This window comes from Aythya ferina (assembly GCF_964211825.1).
Source record: "Aythya ferina genome assembly, chromosome: 15".
Taxonomy (NCBI): Eukaryota; Metazoa; Chordata; class Aves; order Anseriformes; family Anatidae; genus Aythya; species Aythya ferina.
In genome coordinates, this window is record NC_140314.1 from 6,666,665 (window position 1) to 6,686,297 (window position 19,633).

At 40.0% G+C, this 19,633-nt stretch overlaps 1 long non-coding RNA gene across 1 annotated transcript in view; it reads left to right on the forward strand.

The window, feature by feature from the left end:
• Positions 1–513: 513 nt before the first annotated feature.
• The window catches only part of LOC311444936, a 131,790-nt gene continuing 112,670 nt past the window's right edge, over positions 514–19,633 (forward strand). Inside the window, exons 1-2 of the long non-coding RNA XR_014698141.1 lie at positions 514–612; positions 1,065–1,152. This is a non-coding gene — a long non-coding RNA (uncharacterized lncRNA). The remainder of the gene's footprint in view (positions 613–1,064; positions 1,153–19,633) is intronic.

Genomic DNA, 19,633 nt, shown 5'->3' on the forward strand with positions numbered 1-19,633 from the left:
TGTCTGATATGAACTATCACACTAATGCAAACTCACCATCTGTTATCTCTGCTCTGCATGCTGCAGATCTACTGAACTCAGCATTGTTTGGGAACCTCGGGGGACTGCATTTCATTGCCAGGTGATGAAATCCCAGAAAATAAGAAAATTGAAACTAAAACAGGAAACCAGAATGGCATGTGGCGTGGTCACTCTGCAGGGGAAGAGCAAAGCCTGGCAACAGTTCTGTTTAGAAATGAAATCTGTTTCAGCTGCAAAGTTGATAGCAATCACGTGCACAAGGTTACATGAAAAGTCCTCGTTCTTGTTAACTTTTTGGCTGCTCTGGTGTCTGCAGACTTCATGGGGGGATTGCAGGGAAGGGGTTAAGTCCTTCTCATTAGCAGAAGGGAGGCCGCAGCTGCATGCCCTAAGCACTTGGGGGTGGTGGGGCAAGGACAGCTGTCACGAATTACGGGAATCCCTTACACACTATAAAATGCCTTCTCTCGAACAAGCCTGTTTGGCTAAAAACAGGGGTAGGTGGAGGTTGAATTTGGTGAGGATAGGAGAGAAGATTATGTTTGCTTGCTATATCCCACTTTTATTCCTGATGAGGGTGGTTGGTGTTAGGTAAGGAAGCTGAGTCTTTTGGAAGTTGCCCTTTTAGCAGTGCTCTAAGCCCAGTTGCCTTCTTGTTTTTGAACTACTTGGATGCTGATTTTAGGTAGCTCTGTTTGCTTCTTGTATCTGTGTTTCTTTTATAAGAGACAAAAGTCATATGGGGAGAAGACAGATTTGGAGATTAAACCAGAGAGAGGAATGGGAGGGAAAGAAGCAAGCATTAATGAAACAGAACAATAGATCTGAGGTAACCTAAGGTGTCTTAATGGAAAGCTTTATACAAGAGTGTCTCTAGATCTTTTTTTTTTTTTTTTTTTTTTTTTTGAAATAAATGGCATTCTTGTTTGTAGTTATATCTTTTTTTAAAAAAAAAAAAAAAAAAAAGTAGCTGCTTTAGAGTAGGATTCGACCCTGGTAATGGGGCCTTGTATTGACCTTTCTATGCCTTATCTGCAATGCAGGGAAGGAGGCTGGGATCCACCTGAATGCTGGATTTTGCAAACAGAAGCAGGTTTCTGGAAGCTCTTCAGTATCATGGAGCTCCATAAGGTATGGCTACAGCTTTGGTGGTAAGGGGCTTGGAGAGGGGCTTTGACTTCTCCAGTCAGTTGTGGTTTCAGCCTTGGAAATGCTCTGTCCAGTGTGAATGAAGAATAAGTAATCTTGGTTTTTGTCCCTTGGAAGGAACAAATGACTCCATGGGGCTCATTAATTAACAATGTGCATGTGTAAGAGAGAAATAGGGAGGTTCTTTGTGTGTGCAACAGTTCTATAGAAGAAAACAGATGCTGTGTCTGTTTAATCCTGCCCTGGGGTGGATGCACAAGGAATGGGCTGAGCCTTGTCTGTCTGGTGTGCTGTAGACACAGGCCAGCTATGGATTAGCTTTGGCATGGAAATAGAAGAACAGTTAGGCTTTAAGTAGACTTTTAAATCCAAGACCACCCTTGCCTACCACTGCCTTAAACATATCTGCCTCCTGTCTACTGCTAAAAAAGAAAGATAACTTAGTGGTAGGAGAGTATTAAAACAAGCAGTCTATTGCAGAGGAAGCACAGAGGTGCTGTTTTGGATTGTGCTGGCATAAGTGGAACAATAGAAATAGTCAGCACTGTCCTGTTGGTTTGTGGAATTTGCTCAGACAAAGAATAATATGTTCCACCAACCTCAGTTCATGAAGGTCACTGAGGGCTGCTCATTAGGAAGCAAAGATAAAAAATGCTGTTACATCCTCTAATTCAAGGGCACTAGATGAGACTGGAATTGATTGTTCAATAATGCTGAAGATAATAAAATTGAGATCGCATGGTGTCTGCCTGGGCCAGCCAGGACATGTAAGCCAATGTAGAGCCTGAGATGTGCTTGTAGTGAAGAAAACTATTCTGTTCAATGAAACCTTTCTTCGGTAATTCCTGCTGTTCCCTGAATGTTGATCAGTTCCCAGATGTCTATCATGAGGCAGGCACCTCTCATGTCCAAGGGGTGTATATAACTTCAGAAGGGAGGACAGCTGCTGGGAAAGTTTGGGGTGGGTAACCCTGGAGGAATTTAAAAAAGTTTTTGCATGTTTCCATCTTCAAATATATGGTAATTCTCCTGCAATGAATAAAGACCTGTTTTAATTTTCTTGCTCATAAGCATGACTCACTTCTAAAAACAAAAGAAGTAATCTTATTTCTACTTCTAAATCTTAAGATGCAATAATTGAAGCCAATTTGAGAACTAGTTTGCCTGGTTCTCACTAAAGGCTAATGGGCATTGGCCAATTAAATCCTCTTTTGCCTTGAAAATTCCAGTCAAAATACTTAAACTAAAAGAAAGGGTTTCTGCAGTCTCTCAACCCTATTAAAAAGAAGCTAGGGAAGCATTCAGTTTAATTTGGCACTAATGAATTTTAAACCAATTTCATATGAGCCATTTTCAACTTTAAACTCTCCTTTTTGGAAAAAGTGATCTATTTACAGCTGCTGCACTGAAATCCTCCCAAGATCAATTGATATTCCATCTTCCTGTGCCTGGCAAAGACCTGCGTGGTATTGTCCATGTGTTCTGACCATAAATTAATGTATGAAAAGCTTGTTTTACTGGTTTTGCTATTTATCGATGTTACTTTTCTTTGGTGGGTGATGCAAGGAGGGTCATAACAGAATTATATCCTAAGAAATGGGCTTGACTGTAACAGGAAAGCAACCCAAGACCTAAGCCAAAACCAAGAGATTGGGGCTTGTGACTTCTGGAAACCTGTCTTTGATTAAAATGCTATTCATACAGTGTTAGCACACATTGCCTTCTCTGCCAAGTACTTCTCTTCATTGCCAGCTTTGCTATGCTGCTTACTGTATTGGTGTCACTGAACTGTGCTTAATTAGCTGGAACCCATATGTATGTTCAAACTCTTGGTTGTACAATGATGTTACACAAAAAGCTGGCTTGAGTGGTTTACTCCTGACTTACACTTCTTTTAGTTGATGAAAGCTAAATGCAGATCACTTATCTGGTAAACCCAAACATTACACTTGCAAGCTCTTGAGTTGCTGAATGGCTACTTCAAATGAATGTGAATGAGGTGATAACAAGAGTGGCACTTAGGTCCTATAAAGCAGAGGTCAGTGAAAACATCTCTCATCAGTTGTGTTCATACACAGCCAAATGGTATTTCAGAAAGTGCTCAAGCATGTAATAGGGACTTGTTTCTTAAAAGAGGAGGAACCTCGTGTTTGGCTTGACGTGATGAAAAGGGTAGTTCTTTGCCTGTTAAAGTGATTGAAAGTTTTCCTGCCCCATCAGGATGGTTAGGCTGTCCCAGTTGGTCTCACTAGGTCAAAAATAGGAGTTTACAGGAAGTATGGGACATCCAATTGACATACATTTGGGGGATCTGTTGACCTGATTTTCATGGAAAAGATCAGAAGGGTCTCCTAGGTCATCATATCTGGTCCTGTGTAACTACAGTTGGCTTTCCCCAGTGCTTGTCTTCTAAGCTATGTTCAGCCAGAAGGAACATGTTTTTTGTTTTTTGTTTTTTTTTTTTTTGGATTGAGCATGTAGAAGGAGAACAGTGGAGTAAGAGGAATCACTGTAGGATGTAGTTTGTGTTCCCATGTGAAAGGTAAAGAACAAACCAAACAAAAGCAACAAATGTATATCCTAAAGGTGCACTTACTGTTGCAAATTCTGGACTGGTGCAAATGGTCCAGGGATGCCCCTGGTCTTTGGGGTGCCCTGTCCCACGCTGCAGCATGGGGAAGGGCTTGAGGAGCACAGCAGGAGCTGCCTGGCTGCTTCCACTGCTCAGCTACCATCTGAGAGCTACCACATGGACAGTGAGGAGTTAACAAAATGCAGCAAATAATGCTTTCCTTGTTTTTTTCCCCTCCTCCTCCCATGTGCTTTTATTTTTGTCTTGAGCTAAGTAGAAGTGTTTTTTCTTTGCCTAAGCTTATGTTGTTTGATTTTTATACGATCCTCAGGTACCTAACGAAATTGCCACATGCTCAAGGGAAAACAAGTTTCGTAACAGAATGATGGTGAAACGTTGCTAAAATCCTCCAGGATAGAGGAAGGATTAGGAGAAGAAAATGCAGAATAATGTAGACATTAGCTTAAAGACAACAAAGGGTTTCTAGTCCACTGACATACCAGAATCCAACAGAAGTATTCATAATTACTAATAACAAAAGGCTGGTCTATTATAACAACTCCATTCAAACTAAAACACATGTAAAGCTTGTATGGTGGTGAGTGTATTTTGATGATAGGTCTGGTTTAAACCTAATCTGCTGAAATACAGACAGGATAGGAACAATGCTTTCTCTGGGGATCAACAACTTTGTCCCTGAACAGACTGCCTTATATAAACACCCATAATTGAGTTAAAATTCATGCAGACAGCTTGGATTAAAAAGAAACAAATATCAAGCAAATAAACAAAAATCATGAGCAACAGGGGTTGGAAGAGCCATTGTGGGGGGGGGGGGGGTAGAAGAATACCCTTTGAAGCATATGCCAGTGTATACTAAATCAAGAAAACATTAAACAGTACAGGTTACAGCAATGGATGTACCACCTTTCTGAAAAAAAGTAGCTGAAAAGCATCCTTTAACAGTGGACATCTTGTTTAGTGTTTTCTTATTTTTGCCTTTTTTTTAAAAAAAAAAAAAAAAAAGAAGAGTTAGCTACCACCACTTTAGCCTTTGCTTCCCCAAACTCTGTACACAAGTTAAAAAATGCCTTTTGCTTAGCGTGTAATGCTTTCAGCTTGCACTAATTTAGTCAGCTGGGTTATAAAGGTGATTTATCCAGAAGACTTAGCTATAATTATGTATGTGTATTTTAACTGAGTGAAGATAGAAATGAAATCACTCAAGTAACTATTTCCTTCCAATGTTCCTTGGCTCACCACAATAAACGAGCCTTGTATCTTGGAGCTGATACAACAGCCTGGAAAATTCCTGGACCCTGCTTTACCTGGTGGCATAGGGGTAAAATTCTTCCCTATTAAGGAGACTGTTCTCAGTCTCCCAGAATAAATCTCTCCTACCCTGTGGTGCCATCATGGGTCTCTTCTGGTGTGGTTTTTTTTTTTTTTTTTTTTTTTTTGCATTCTTTCAGCAAAATAGATGATGGGTAGGCTTTGGAGAGGTTCCCCACATTTCTGGTGAATGTTGGTCTATTGAATATTTCTCTAAACTTCTGTGCTACTGCTTCTGCCACATACCAGATTTATTTCTCTCGTTAAAAGCTTTGGGAAAGGATGTGTGTGAGGCATCCTTGGGGCTTGATAGAACTGACTTCTCTTTTTAGGGTAGGCTTTGAGATTGAGCACCCTGTTTAGGTAGCCTCTGCTTCGTGATATCAACTTTAATGTGGATGTTTGAATTGCTCTTCTGCCTTTAGACGCAGGTATGTGAAGGAAATCTGTAGGAAGCTTTGGAAGTTGGAAGAGGAAAGTGGTAAAAAATAACCATGGATCTGAAATCAAAGAAATGGACAGGGTTGTGAGGCTGATGAACATGGGGAGGACAGACTTGGGACTTCTCGAGCCATGAAAGCTGTTTTCTTTGAACAAAATAGGGAAAAAAAATAAGCTCTGTATTTGCAGATAAATGAGATTATATGAAATGTGCACTTGATTGGTACTTTGTTTCAGTAACAGAAAAGAAAAATAACCTGTAAAGTCTGGAATTTTGACTAATTACAACACTTCTTCCTTTCAAGTGCATTATCAGAAAGCTTAATCATTTAAGCAATTTTCTATTTAAGGTACTTTCTTTTGCAACTTGTGATCAGTGGGTTTTTGTGGATTTTCCTACCTGGGACCATTGCAGTGATCTCAGTCCTGCAGGAAGATGACTGCCCCCAAACAGCCTTTCAAGCAGTGACTTTGCCAACTTCCACTTCTTGACCTTCTCTCCTGCCTCCATTATTGACCTTTGCATGGAACCCTTCTCTGAATCAAACCATGCTTTAAATCATGTATGAGAGCCCTCTGAAATAAGACTGAACAGAAAATTCAGCTAACTTTGAATTCAAAAATCATTCTCTAGGGGCTTGGTATTTAGCTCATATTTCAGTTTCAGCTGCTTACTTGTGTTGGAAAAGTTATTTTTGGTTGCTTTCTGTGCTTCATTATAATTCTGAAAATGACTAATTTGATGTGACATTTACTAATGTAGTATGATCAGACATAATTTGATCTTATTAACTTAGATCGTACCATATTAGCAAACATCGGATTCTATTTGAGAAATTTACACATGCTGCAAATGTGGATACACCTTGAAATCATACTGTATTAGTATAATTTGTCAGCTTAATGTTGTAGTTGGTAAAGAATGTCAGAGTATACTGTAATTTATAGCTACCTACATAGAAATGACTGCAAAGATTCAGAATGGCTGTGCTATTATTGTTTTCTCTTAAAAAGCAAAAACCTCTTCAGTGATACAAGATCACAGCAGTTCAGACATCTGATGTTTTTGTTTGGAAATGCTTTCACCACTGTGTGCTCTGGTGTCTGAAATCTAAGTTAGCTAAGTGGAATAAAAAGTTTTTCTCCCCATGCGTGATCATGACCAATATGGCCTGAGAGGTTCACATGAACTAGAAAGCTACAGATAATGAAGTGGTGCTACTCTATCAGCTTTAAATCATCACATTAACCTGTATGATATTTTTTTTCCTTGCTAGGCAAGGAAAGGCCTAGCAGGGAAAGGCCTTCCTGAAGGACCAAAAGCTTCAACATTGTGTAGAGAAGAACTCCAATATTCACTCCCTGTTGGCAGTCCAGGGTGCCTAACACTGGGAAAACTATTTCCCAGTGGCAGTGATAAGAACTGACAGGAATATTATAATATATATATTATATATATAATATATAATCACTATAAAATCCAGTTCTGAATGCCATTATAGTGTCATCTCTTGCTCTAGAGTAAGCTGGGACATGGTTTGGTGTACACTAACTCCAAGATGTCAGGCTGAGCCTTGCTGAGTTGATAGGGAATTGCTTATACAGACCTTGCTGTGAGGGTTGCAGGATGAGGGCTGAAGCTTGAGCCTTTGGCTTCAGACTGCAGGGCATGAATGATGTGTGGCATTTTTATTAGTCTGCTAACATACCCAGGGGCTATAGAAAAAGCTTCCATTTTCTCAATTATGAACATCTATTTCATTTAGATGCATTACTCCTTTGATATCAATTTTACATAAGACTTAATTGCTCTAATTTTCTAATAATCTTTTTGAAGTTGCTTATAAACAGTAAGAATTTTACAGAATGAGAAACTGAGCTGAGCACCTACAAAAAAAAAAAGTATCGAGCTGTCTTCATTGACCACCATTCTGAAATAATACATTGTTTAAAACAGACAATTGTGATTCAAAACTGATAGTGATACATCTTTCCCAACAGATTCTTCTTTTGTTTCTTTCATGCTCCATTTGGAAAATAGTCAAAAGCAATTCCAGGCTCTAAATTCCTTTTGTTTCCACCAGATTGTTCCAAACAAAGAACAAATACAGCCAGTTGTCAGTCTGAGTTTGGTACTGATGCTTTACATCTCTGAAGACAACGCTGCCTTCTGCACTGCTCTTCAGATATTTTAGAAGTGTGATGATGGAAGTTTATTTCAATAGATGGAAATGTTTTTTTTGTCAGGTGACTGCTGTGTTCCCAAGTATACCCCAAAATAACAGACTAAATTCACTTCACCATAGTGACGCAGGTGTGTTAAGAGCTGTTGGTACAGAATATCTTTATTTTATAACAAATCACTAACATGGAGTAATTTGGGCATTTTTTCACTTAATGAATTCTACAGATAAACCGAAATAGGCAGAAACTCGCCTCTTTGATTTACACCAGTTCTCCAAATCTTCATCTTAGTAGAACCTTGGCTTATTCTTCTGGCTTTACCTTCTACATAGTTATCTGCTGACCATTTTTAAAGGAATTGTATTTTCATGGTACTTCAGACTTGGGTATGTATTTTAGGTGGACTGGCTATTTCAATTTAAATCAAAGTGGACCATTTTGCTTCAGATTAGGTGCTGTGTTGAAGTTTTATCTTTGTCTGCTTCTTCTAATGTTTAAGATAACAGTTCTGGTACACACAAGCTTGGATAAATATTGTCAGCTACAGTGTAGGTAATGGTGGCTAATAGAAGCAGAAATTCAGGATGAATGTTCTAGATGTTTTTATCTATTGTGATGGTTTATAACTTCATGTGTATATGTATATCTGGACATATATATTTTGACATGAATAAATCTGCACTGTAAAATGTGAAGGAAAGCAAATTATGAACATAAAGGCTATTCTTTAAATAATGCAAGTGCCCTGTGAACTCTATTAGGGGACTAATAGCTCATCCAATACCAGTTCAATGGAGGGAGAATATTTATACAGGATTTTTATTTTAGTATTCCATCAACCTTTATAGCTGTGACCTGCTGTTAAATGAAAAAGTGCTTGTTGGAATGGAGTTAGGCTTTTAGATTAGATGTGGACTATCAATTAGACTTTGCCTAGCCAAACTTCTAAAGATGCTTTTTTAAATGCTGCTAGTGACCATTTAAATACTGCTTTAAATCTGACCTGTAGCTGGTACATGACAATAAGCAAGCAGGTTTAGGTTTTGGTAATGAGTTATATGTATTGAATGGGTAGCCATGTGGAACAGCTCTGAATTATTAAATCCCCATTTTGTACTGGGATTCTTTATCATGTGCTGCACACAAGTGTTTTCAACTGAAATTAAATCTCAAAAATAAAAGATGATGATCTGTAATATTTCTCCTATAAATGATGCTTGTTTTTAAGCAACAATGAAACTGACTTACATAGTAACATCTTAAATTATCTATGTAGAAAGGTATGAGCAATGTAATAAAGCTACTGGCAAAACCTTCTACTAAGATGGGAGCTGTTTCATACCCGTGTGCTGCCATCTGTGTGCAGTGGTGTTTCACCGATTGCCTGTATGACTATAAAAATCTGTGGACTTGTCAGCGAGGGGAAAGTGTACTATCCCCTGTGGTGTGGATGAGTAAACTGAAACAGAGGGTGAGAGGAGCTGCTGATGTGTGGAGATTAAACTGCACTGATGCCAACAGTAGTATGGGATAGAAGAAACAAAATGGATTGAAACTATTTACTATTCCAGTGTTCTACCCTTTCCAGAGTTACATGACTGTTTCAGTGCACCTTCTCCAATTCTTTTCCAGCTTTCTGTTGCTTCTTAAAAGTCCCTACTGGCAAGGAAAGTGGGGTGGAACCTCTGGTTCTTTTTGATGTAATTAAATGAATTCCTCCTCTCCAGAAAAGTCAAGGGGACTTTATGGACTTGCTTCTTTTGAAGCCGCATTTACTCTGTAGTTAAATTCTGTGCTTCTCCTCCCAGGCAAGGCACTGGAAGGCTCTGTTCTTTTGTAGTGTTCTGATCTTCAAACAGTTCTTCATTGCTCTTAATACTTTGAAAATGGACTACTGTAACTTGCTATTTGCTGGGCTGAATAAATCAGATGCTTTGTTTGAATTCCTTTACAGTAAAGGTACTACTTTGCCCCAATATTCAATACTTGTGTTACAAGGGGAGGTAATGGCAATGTGTTGTGAATAGTCTAAAGTTTCTGCAGTAAACTGTGATCAAAATCTCTATTTTTCTTTAAAGTTGACCTAAATCTTTCAGTCTGTCTGCAGGGCAAAAATCTGGTAGAAGTAGAATTAGGTTCACAGTTGAACTGAAGTCACATGCTTTAATGTTCACTTCTAGAGGTGCAGCTTTCTTAGGCAGTGCCTCACTAATAGAAATCTTCAATGCTCGATACTAAATTTGAAGTCAAAGTTCTAACTATTCTCTTTTGATGTACACTTAGGTACCTACATCTGTTAAATCGTACTAAGTTCTATTAAAGGCCAACAACACACTGTACTACCAAACCTTTACCTGAAAAGGATTTACATGTGCTGTTTGGAAGGCATCCTCTGGATAATCCCAGTGTCAACCATACAACCGAACAGCCACATTCACACTACCTCCATGTAAAGTTGCAGTCCAGTCTGGATTAAGATAACAGCTATTTTAGTGTTATCCATACAAATACATATGTCAGGACTGATTTGGATTTTTTGGAGTGAGATCTTAAGCATTCCTTCACTACTTCAATACCTTCAAGATCTGCCTGTGTGACAAAGATGTGTGGTTCTCCACAGGTACGGTTTGAGCAGCCACTGTAGTGGAGCTATCTAACCTCTACCCAAGCACAATTTATACTTAAGCAACTCACTTGCTGAATTGAGACAGTGCTCTTATGCAAGTCTCATGATTGATCATTCTAGGACTATGATAGACAGTATAGATCCCTCCAGAATAAGGCTATTTCACCAGTATGAAAAGACTCATCTCTCTCTGAAGTTTGAGGCTTTGACCTGTTGGGCAGAACTTGCATCAGTTGTGTTGAAATAGCTCAACATGTTTCATATCCCCTGGCACAGACACTTCTTTCTCCCTGATCGTCCCACTGCATTATAAACATTTCTGAGTACGGATGTCCTAGAAATAACTACTGATTCATTGGATTCCAGTTTCTTCAGGATTACAAAGGGTGTGACTATCCAACAGAAAAGATGGCTGCTGGTGGAGGCTGTTGTGGCTGTATTTTGGGGTCAGGTTAAATCTAGGGAGGAAAGTCTGCTACTTCATTGAGAGCTACTGGATGCTCTTCAACAAGAACTTCTGGAGGCAAATGGAGGGCTTTCTGCACAAGTACATCTGGTATTGCTCAAGGAGGAAGCTGAGAATTTGTGGTGTAGAACAGATACCAAACTAGCAAAGACAATGAAAAATTAGACTTCCGTAGGGGCCTACAGGGATCTCTGCAGAAAGCTGTTGCAGTTTTGTATAGCAGGTTTGGAGTGAAAACCTCAGTTAACAGTATTACATTCATTGTAAAGCTCCTTATTTTAATCTTCTGTTTGAGCTGAGTCCCTCCTGTTTTGTTTTAAGTCTACAGTGGTAGTAATCAGGTGCTTTTGGTACTATTTTCAGGAAAAGGAGCAGTTCTGTTTCAGGGCTGTGGCTGACCTGGGTAACTCTGCAAAGCCAAATGTCTTCGCATCAACAGCCAGCATATGAGAGGCTCTGGCTTAAGGGAATGGTTAGTGTTGTGTTTCCGGTCCCTGGGGGCGAATCATTGCAGAGAAATGAGTATATTGGAAGACCTGGAAAACATTTCCTCCAAGTAAAGACAGAAACAGAAGTTGTTTTGTCTAAAGAAGATGAGGAGAGACCTTTAAGTGAACAGAGTTCTTAAGGAGAAAGACTGTTACTTGCTCATGTCTGCAGTGAATAAACCTGGAAGTGTTACAAGTGACTGGAACAAGGAAGACTTCAAGTTAGACTGTAGAAAAAGCACCCTTTGCAGGAATGTTGGCCAAGGAATGTCCTGTCTGAGAGACATAGAGCCTCTCACCTTGGAAGTAGCTAACACACCACAGGTGACATGAGCATGATTCATGCTGCATTGCAGTAACTGTGACCTCTGACATTTACAGGTCTCTTACAATGCTGTAATTGTGTTCTAGCAGAAAAGTGGCTGAAATATAAGTTTTACAGAAGCAGTGATGCTGACTTACTGCTACAAGGCCATGTGCAATGAAATCAGGTGCATTGGCCCAAAGTGAGTTCCCTTATTAATGAATAGTTACCTGCTGCTGAGATGCTGGGTTGTTCAATCACTTCTGTGATCTCTAAATACAGTTAACAGCTATAGTTGATTATATTTGACAGATGATTACTGAGGTAGTAAAAAGGAAATGAGTGTAATATCTGGTCCTTTATCCACTGGTCAGTATGCTGAAGCTAGCAGAATCACTGGCATAAGTAGGAGTGTTCCTCTACAGAACTTTTCAAGTACAAATATCCAGTTCGTGGCTTTATCACAGGAGCTTCAAAATACATTCAACCACTCAATGTATTCTCTGTTTTGAAAAATACATAAAGGCTATCACTTCAAATTGTTTGTGAAAAATCACTACAGCTGGGAAGAATGAAACTTGATTCACCTAACCTCAGATGTTTAATATTATGCAAGTGAGGCCTTTTATGGATTCAGGCTTTTTTTGTCATGCATTTAATTAAATTGTGTCTAATGTAAATATTGGCAACACACTTTTCAGATGTAGGTTTTCTTAAATGCAGATATTGTAATACATGATAGTTTTGGACTTAGTGGAGTAGACAAAAATATGCTATTACTTATGTCATACTGTACAGCTGAGAAGAAGCATCTTTGGGATTCTTGGCCACTTTGATTTTGTTGTATTCTTTTCAACTAAAGCATCCTCATTTGTAAGAAGTTGAATAAATAAAGGAGGATTGTGGGAAGTCTGTTCTACCAGGGACAAGGTGAAGATCATTGTGGCACTATCCATGTGTTAATCCATTAGTCTCTATTCTTTGTGTTTCTGGGACATGAATGCTACAATCCATTTTAATAAGATTTGTGTTTCAAGTACCAACTATCGAATATGAATTTTTGGTGTGGAAAGAGTTCATGTCTCTTGTGGGCAGCAAGATATTTTTTTAGATGTAACCACATGCAAAAATTGTGGCCAATCTTAATTTAAATTCAAAGCTGAGCAGTGGGTCCTGATCAGAATTAAATTGCTTTTTTGAATGAATGACAGTTGTAATCATTATTTAGTCCTGAAATTGGCTGGTTCATTCAGGGAAATTAAGATTTAAAAGAGGTTTCTGTAGAACCACTTCATGAAATTGAATGTCCTTCTAAAGAAAAAATAAGTGAAGACATTAATGGCAAGATAATGAAATAAATACAAAAATACGGTTCTGATTTGAAATTAATTTGCTTGTTTTAAGAAAGCTGGTTTGCTCTACACCCTGTTCTAAATGAACGCTGCCTTGAGCTATTTCTGCTTACATAGACTATCACAATAATAGATGAACAATTCGAATGTTATTCATTTTATTTTAAGCTAATTTTCAAACTAAGTCATTCTCATGTGTGGGGAAACTGTCAGAAATAAAAAGGCCTGGTCACAGCTATGTCTAAATCTGCACACGAGGGCAAATCTGAAGCCTAGTGTGTGAGAGACTTAATATGTGAAAACATTGAAGATCGAGTAGGTAGCTTAAAAAAAAGGCATCTTAATCTGTCATGACTTGCTGCTCAGCTCCTAATCCTAATTTACACTGTTTTAACTCAAGGGTGAGCACAAGCACAGGAGGAGCTATTGCTTAGATGTCTGTGGGTGTCTGAGTACTGTGGATAATTTAGAGCATGTGCAGTCTTCCCTTGGGAACAATCAAACAGGGATGCTGATAGGGTGAATGGCTAAATTATCATGGAGTTTGCAGGCTACTAGAACCTATTCAGAAGTTTGTAAGTGTGGTCCTTGAACTGTATTTTTTTCACTTAGTTGTCTTCTGGTATATCCCAAACTCCTGCCCACTTGCTGACTATTGTGTTTAAGGGACAGGAATCTGCCCTTCCATATCACAGCTGCAGTGGGAAAGGGAGAAAGGGGGGCTGTTCTCTCCCCTTGCATTTTTTATTACATTGACTCAGAAAAATCACTTTTAACAGATAATCCTAGGGGGTTATCTTGTGACTCCTCATTAGACATAACATCCATCTGAAGACCTTGGCTAAGGACTGAAGAGATGTAAGCATTCATGTCTCTGTAGCAATACTTTGAACCATATACTCCTTCAGGATAAGCTGAACACAAGTAGAGGTCTGTTACAGAGGCTCGGAGCAAGGACAGAGCCATTGCTGGTGTGTAAGGTCAGTTACTTGGTGCACTGAACTCTGCCCAGGGATGAGGTAGTATGGCAGCCAGGTGCTGCCCATGTGCTTGCACAGCTCAGAGCATGGAAAAAATTGTTGGGAGAGCTTCAATGCAAGAGCAAAGGCCTTCGAGGGGTCATGGAAACTGTGAGCCCTGTGAAATTTGTTTGGTAACTCCCCCCAAGCAAACAGACTGGTGGTGGCTTCTGGGAGGAAAATGAGAAATGCATTGCAGATGGTATGCTTCAGCTGAGCCATTTATGCTCTGCTGCTGTAGATAGACAAGGATGTGAAACTGCAGGGAAACAAACCCAACCTGTAATCTGAAGCTGTGTAGAAAGCTCTGGTTGTATAAGAAAGCTCAGGTAATAGGGTATTTTTGGTAAAGCAGAAAACTCTTGCTAGCATGAGCAAAGCTTCTGAAACCATCTTTTCCTCTGCTTTTTGTCTCCTTTCCTCTCATTTCAATGCACAGTAGGTATGTATGATATGTATCCCACTAGCTTTAAACCACTGCAGGGTTCCCTACAATGAAGGACAGATGTTCCCACAGCACTTCTTGGGGGGCTTAGCAGAGCTTGTTCACTCTGAAGCGTTTCTTCAGGGTTTTATCACTTTTACCCTGTAGCAGTTCTGTTCTTGCAGACAGTCTGCTCGTAGTATTTACTGACTTCTAGCTTTTCCACTGGCAGCACAAATTCAATCAATTTCATATTAGTTCAGCAACCCACAGCAAAAGTAAAGGCCAATAATATTGGAATATTATAATAGCTCTGTGCATGGGCTTGAAAAATTTGCTGTAGCAGCTCACATGCTGTTACCTAAAATCTCTACTTCCTTGCGTAGCCTCATCAAGCAGGGTAAAATACCTCTGTCCTAAGAACTTCTTGAAGGCTGTTAGGCAAACATCTGCTAGGAACAGATTTGATGTTGATTTGGCTTTGGGGACGCACGTTAGGTGTCTTAAGCAGTCTTCTGTGTTTCTTCAGAGGGGAATACAGGAAGGAGGGCTTCTCCTGTCACTTGTTGGTGTTATTGTAAACAGGTTTCTCTCACTTAATTCAGTGTGTGACTTTTGTGGCTGTTTCAATGCACTGTCATCACTGTGCAGCAGAGAGGAGCCATTTCCTCAACTCTTGGATGTAGGCCAAGAGAGTTGGCCCTCTTTCCTTTCCCACCACTGAGCCTGGCTTCAATAAAGCATCCTGGAGAAGCGCTGGTCCTGCACAGCCTCTCACCCCTTTCCAGGAGACTGTCCCCACTCTCCAACCTGCTCTGTGCCCACTTGTGGTGGTCTCTGTAAACATGGTGGAGACAGGAGTTGTATTGTCTCCATAGGAACAGAAAGGTCTGAGGCCATGGTTTGTATTGACCAGGGCAGGGTGCTCTGACAGCCTTTTTGCCACTTGACCACCTTTTGGCCAGGAAGACAGTGCTAGAAGCGAGCAGCATTGCTGGTCTCTGCTGCAGGAGCCTTCATGGTACATCTGAGAGCTGAAGTGCCCAGCAGATAGGGGTTGTGGGGCCAGCAGGTATGTCGCCTTGCTCTGGCAGGGGAATGATGAGGGAGCAGGACAGAGCCATCAGTAGCCTGACAGGCTATTGAACAAAAAGCATAAATTCCCCACTTTTCTCCTGCATCCTGGCTGAAAGGGCACATACAGCCAAGCAATCCAATTGCTAAAACCAGCCTTTTAGTGAGGGAGCCTGCTGCCTTGCTACCTGCAGGTGGTTGTTCCCTTGCACTGGTGCTGTCTGGGAGAACTGGTATTTATCTAAAGCTGCTCCTCTCTTCCACAGCACAACCTTGTCCTGCTAAAGAGGAGGCTAGGCAGTTGCCTGCCTTCATTCCTTGGGCCTTCTGGGAGAGAGCAGTTGTGGGCTAGGATGATGCATAGTCTATGGCATGCAGCAAGCACTGGCTTGAGGAGCATACTTCAGTATGCCTCAGATGGGTAGAGACAGGTTTGTTGGACTCAGAAGGCAATAAGATGTCCCTTAATGTGTGTGAGTTCTTGGATGAAGGGGCTTTGGGGAAGGCAGACTGGGAGCAGAGGAATTGGGAGTACTCCTTCATGGGAAGGAGGAAAGCAAAAGGTAGAGGTGTCCAAGCTGAAATACAGTGAGAAACAGGACAAGCAAAAGGCATATAAGATGCCTGGAGAAATAGCAACTCAATGTGCCTCTAATCATCTCCATACTTGGCACCAGAGCTGCTGGTTCTCCTTCTTTCACTGCCAGTGCCTTACAGTCAGCCTCAGTGCACCCAGGTGAGCCAGAGGGCACAGTTAAATGAAAAGCTCTGAAGCTGCTGCCTACAGGCTGTGCTGGCAGGTGTTCACAGGCTGCCTGGTGTGCTGTCCTCTGGGAACTGGGTGCTGGCTGCTGCCTCACTGCTCAAACCATAGGCTTCCTGCTGGTGCCTCATCTGCCAGTTGGAATCTGTCCTTGGTGCAGCAAAGCTCTTGAGCTAAGTCTGGAGCAAACACACACCCTGTGCAGTGTGGTGGTGAAGCTGTCCCTACCTAATAGCAGGCAGTGAGGTAGTTACCACTGTGCTGAAGATTACAGCAGGTGCAGTTCCTTCTGGTCATGCGCTGCTGGGTCACGTCAGTAGAATATGAAGACAATAGCATGGCTGTATGCAAGGAAGTGAAAACTGGTATTAGAGGTTTTCTGCTTTGCTATCACAACTAGGCAAAACCAGATATCAAATAGATGGGGAAGGGACTCTTTCAGGTGTTGGTGGGCAGAAAGGCAGTTCTGTGCTTGCTTGATGCCCTAAATTTTCTTTAATGTTGCTGTGTTCAGCTGTGAGCTAAGGCCATCTGAAGGCAGCATGGCTATATTAAGAATAGTAAGAATGTGTTTTACAACTCTTATTGATCTTGTTAATTGTAATTGATCTAATATTAACTTTATGCAGGAGCTGTGACTTCTGAGTTTAAAGCTGGAGATGCAACCATGAGAAATACTAACTGAATCAAAGTTTTTTGTAATAGATTATCACAGTTTCAAATGGTGATGATGAGTAGCTGATTCACCTTCCTGTTTTTATAAATGTAACAAAAAGTTAAAGCTATTGTGAAGGGATTTTGTTTCCTTAATGAATACTTTAGTGCCTTGTGTAATTATTTGAACTTTCTAAACTGTAAAGTGTATGACTACAAACTTGTCCTTTCTAGTCACGCAGGAGCTTCACAATATTTTAGTGTTAACTCCCTTGAAACTCTCTCACTCATTTCTGTGCAATTTATTTTCATGTTTTCCATAATGAGTTAATCTATTTTGAATGAAGTGAGTTGCTTACTGTATGACTGCACTGCAAAAGCTGCTTCCAATTCCCATATTAGCTGTCTGGCACAGCCCCATGTCCAGTTCCCCAGCATTATTGCTGTTTCAAGCTCAGCTCTGCACAGAAAATGTGCATAGGTCTCCCCTCATTGGGATGGGTAAGAACAAAGACAAACCTGGCAGTTGGTCTCCAAAGCTTTGACACCTTGGTGAGTATCTGCTTGTACAACTGCTGTTAAAAGCCTCCCTGAAGTTATTTTGTGTTCACAACTGCCCAGCCACAGACCAGGCTCCCACTCCACTCAGTGCGTGCAAGGCCCAGGAGGAAGTTCTGCACTATAGATTTTACATGATGTAAATCTAAGAAAATCTTTCCTATTGATGCTTTCAGGGCAGAGGAGACTCATTCAAAGGTCACTACTTAAAGTGAATCCAGACTCCCGGGTAGGTGATGTATGTGCTGAGTCTTTGTTTTTGTTATTGGAATATGAAGAGAAACTAAAGTAAATGACACAGACCCCTGTGTCCTACCTGCTAGGCATGTGGGATGTTTGGAATATGTAAGCATTTCTGCTAATGATAAGCCATCACTCTAAATGCTGTATGCAGCTGCAGGTGCTTTATTATTCAAGACAAATCATTGCCTTCATTTGTTTCCATCAGAAACCAACTTAGAGAGCACATCTCTGAGGATGGGAAATGAAATAAGTGACTCTTTCAACAAGAATTACATATTACTGTAGCTTTGGCATTATCAAGATCTGGTTTATCAGGGTAAGAAAACTGTCTTTTAATACCACTCTGAGATGTATTGAGTTTGGAGGCAGTAGTTGTGAGGAATGTGAAGAAAATGAAGTGATGCAACAGAAGAAATCTGGAGAACTCTCTGGCAGCACTTTAGATATTTGAGTAAGATGCTTAACTTTTGAAACAGGAAGAATTCTCTGTTGATCTGTAAGATCTGTATTTTGCAATCAGATGCTCAAACTGGTATTTGGTCTGCAAGTGCTGCTGGGGTTTATAATGCACAACTCCAGGTCAGCAAAGTGCAGGAGGTTTGTGCTTGGCCTTCAGTTGTGTGCTGAAGTGTTTTGTTCAATCCTGGCCTGCAGTCTGATTTCTAGTTCCCATCTTCACAAGGTACCAAGTGCCTTTAATACCCTAGTGAATAGCAATTAATGACACTCAGCTACTTCAAATGCTGGGATAAATTGCAGCATCTCCCAAAGGTGGCTATTAGAGCTAATCAGAAAATGTTGTACTTCCTGCAGAAAATGTCAACTTCTTGTTTTTGAAAACCAAAAGCAATCAGAATAAGTTGTATCTCTAAGGAAAGCTCCTCTAAAATAAAGCTGCATACTTTTTCATAAATATTTTCCCTGACCGAAACCCTAGATTTGTCAGAAGTTTTTTTGGCCAGGTTTAGTGACTGTTACTAATACTGCTGCATACTATGATGCAGTTGCAAGGAATTTTAATAGAGGCTCATTCTTTGAGAAATGCATCTCTCAGACTGTGGTTATGATTATTATGGCTTCTGAGATTTGGGGGAAGAAGTGTTACAAAGCAGAATAACAGTGTTTAAAAAGAATGACACTAAAAACCTCTTGACGCTTAAAACTTATGACCATCTGTACCACAAGATTCAAGTCAAAGGTGATATTTCAGTGCAATTGAATCAAATACAATTTTGCTGAACTTGAAGCAGGTTTAGATGTTTTTTTCGGACTTGGCATGAGTTCAGTTTTGACTTTTTAAACTCATTTGACTTGATAATTTTAACAGACTTTCTCTATGAATTTGTCTGACCTACAGAAGCCAAGTGCAAAAGCAAGTACTGCTGTTGAACACTAACTGCTTTTTTGGAAAGTGCTGCAGCTTTCACTTTAATATTAATTTCAACTCTTCTGTTAAGAAATCTCTTTGGCTTCTAAAATCCACTTGCTGTTTTATCTCTATGGTTTGTTTCTACTGCTTCCAACTGGTCATCTAGAGTATACAATTGTATCATTAATATTTTTAATTCTGGCACAGTAATTACTAACAAGTTTTGCTTCTGACTTTCCTAGAATGATTAGGCTAAACTTGCAAAAGGTGTAGTTGATAGTAACATTTGTCCTGGGGTTGCTATTTTACAGCATTAAATATTATGCTGCATGTTATGACAAAATTGCCCACTTTAAAAATTAAAATAACTCAAGTATTCACACTGCTTTCTGGAAGCAGTATTTGTAAGGGAGATGTGTATTTGACCATTTTATCAGACTATATTTTCTAGGGATGAAATGAGCATCAAAAACTTCTGCCAGCTAGTAAACAAACCCCAAAGCCTCAGATCTTACCTCTGGCTTTTAAACTGAGATCACAACTAACAAATGGAAAGAGTTTCACTTGTATTCTGTGGGCTGTTTGATACCTGAG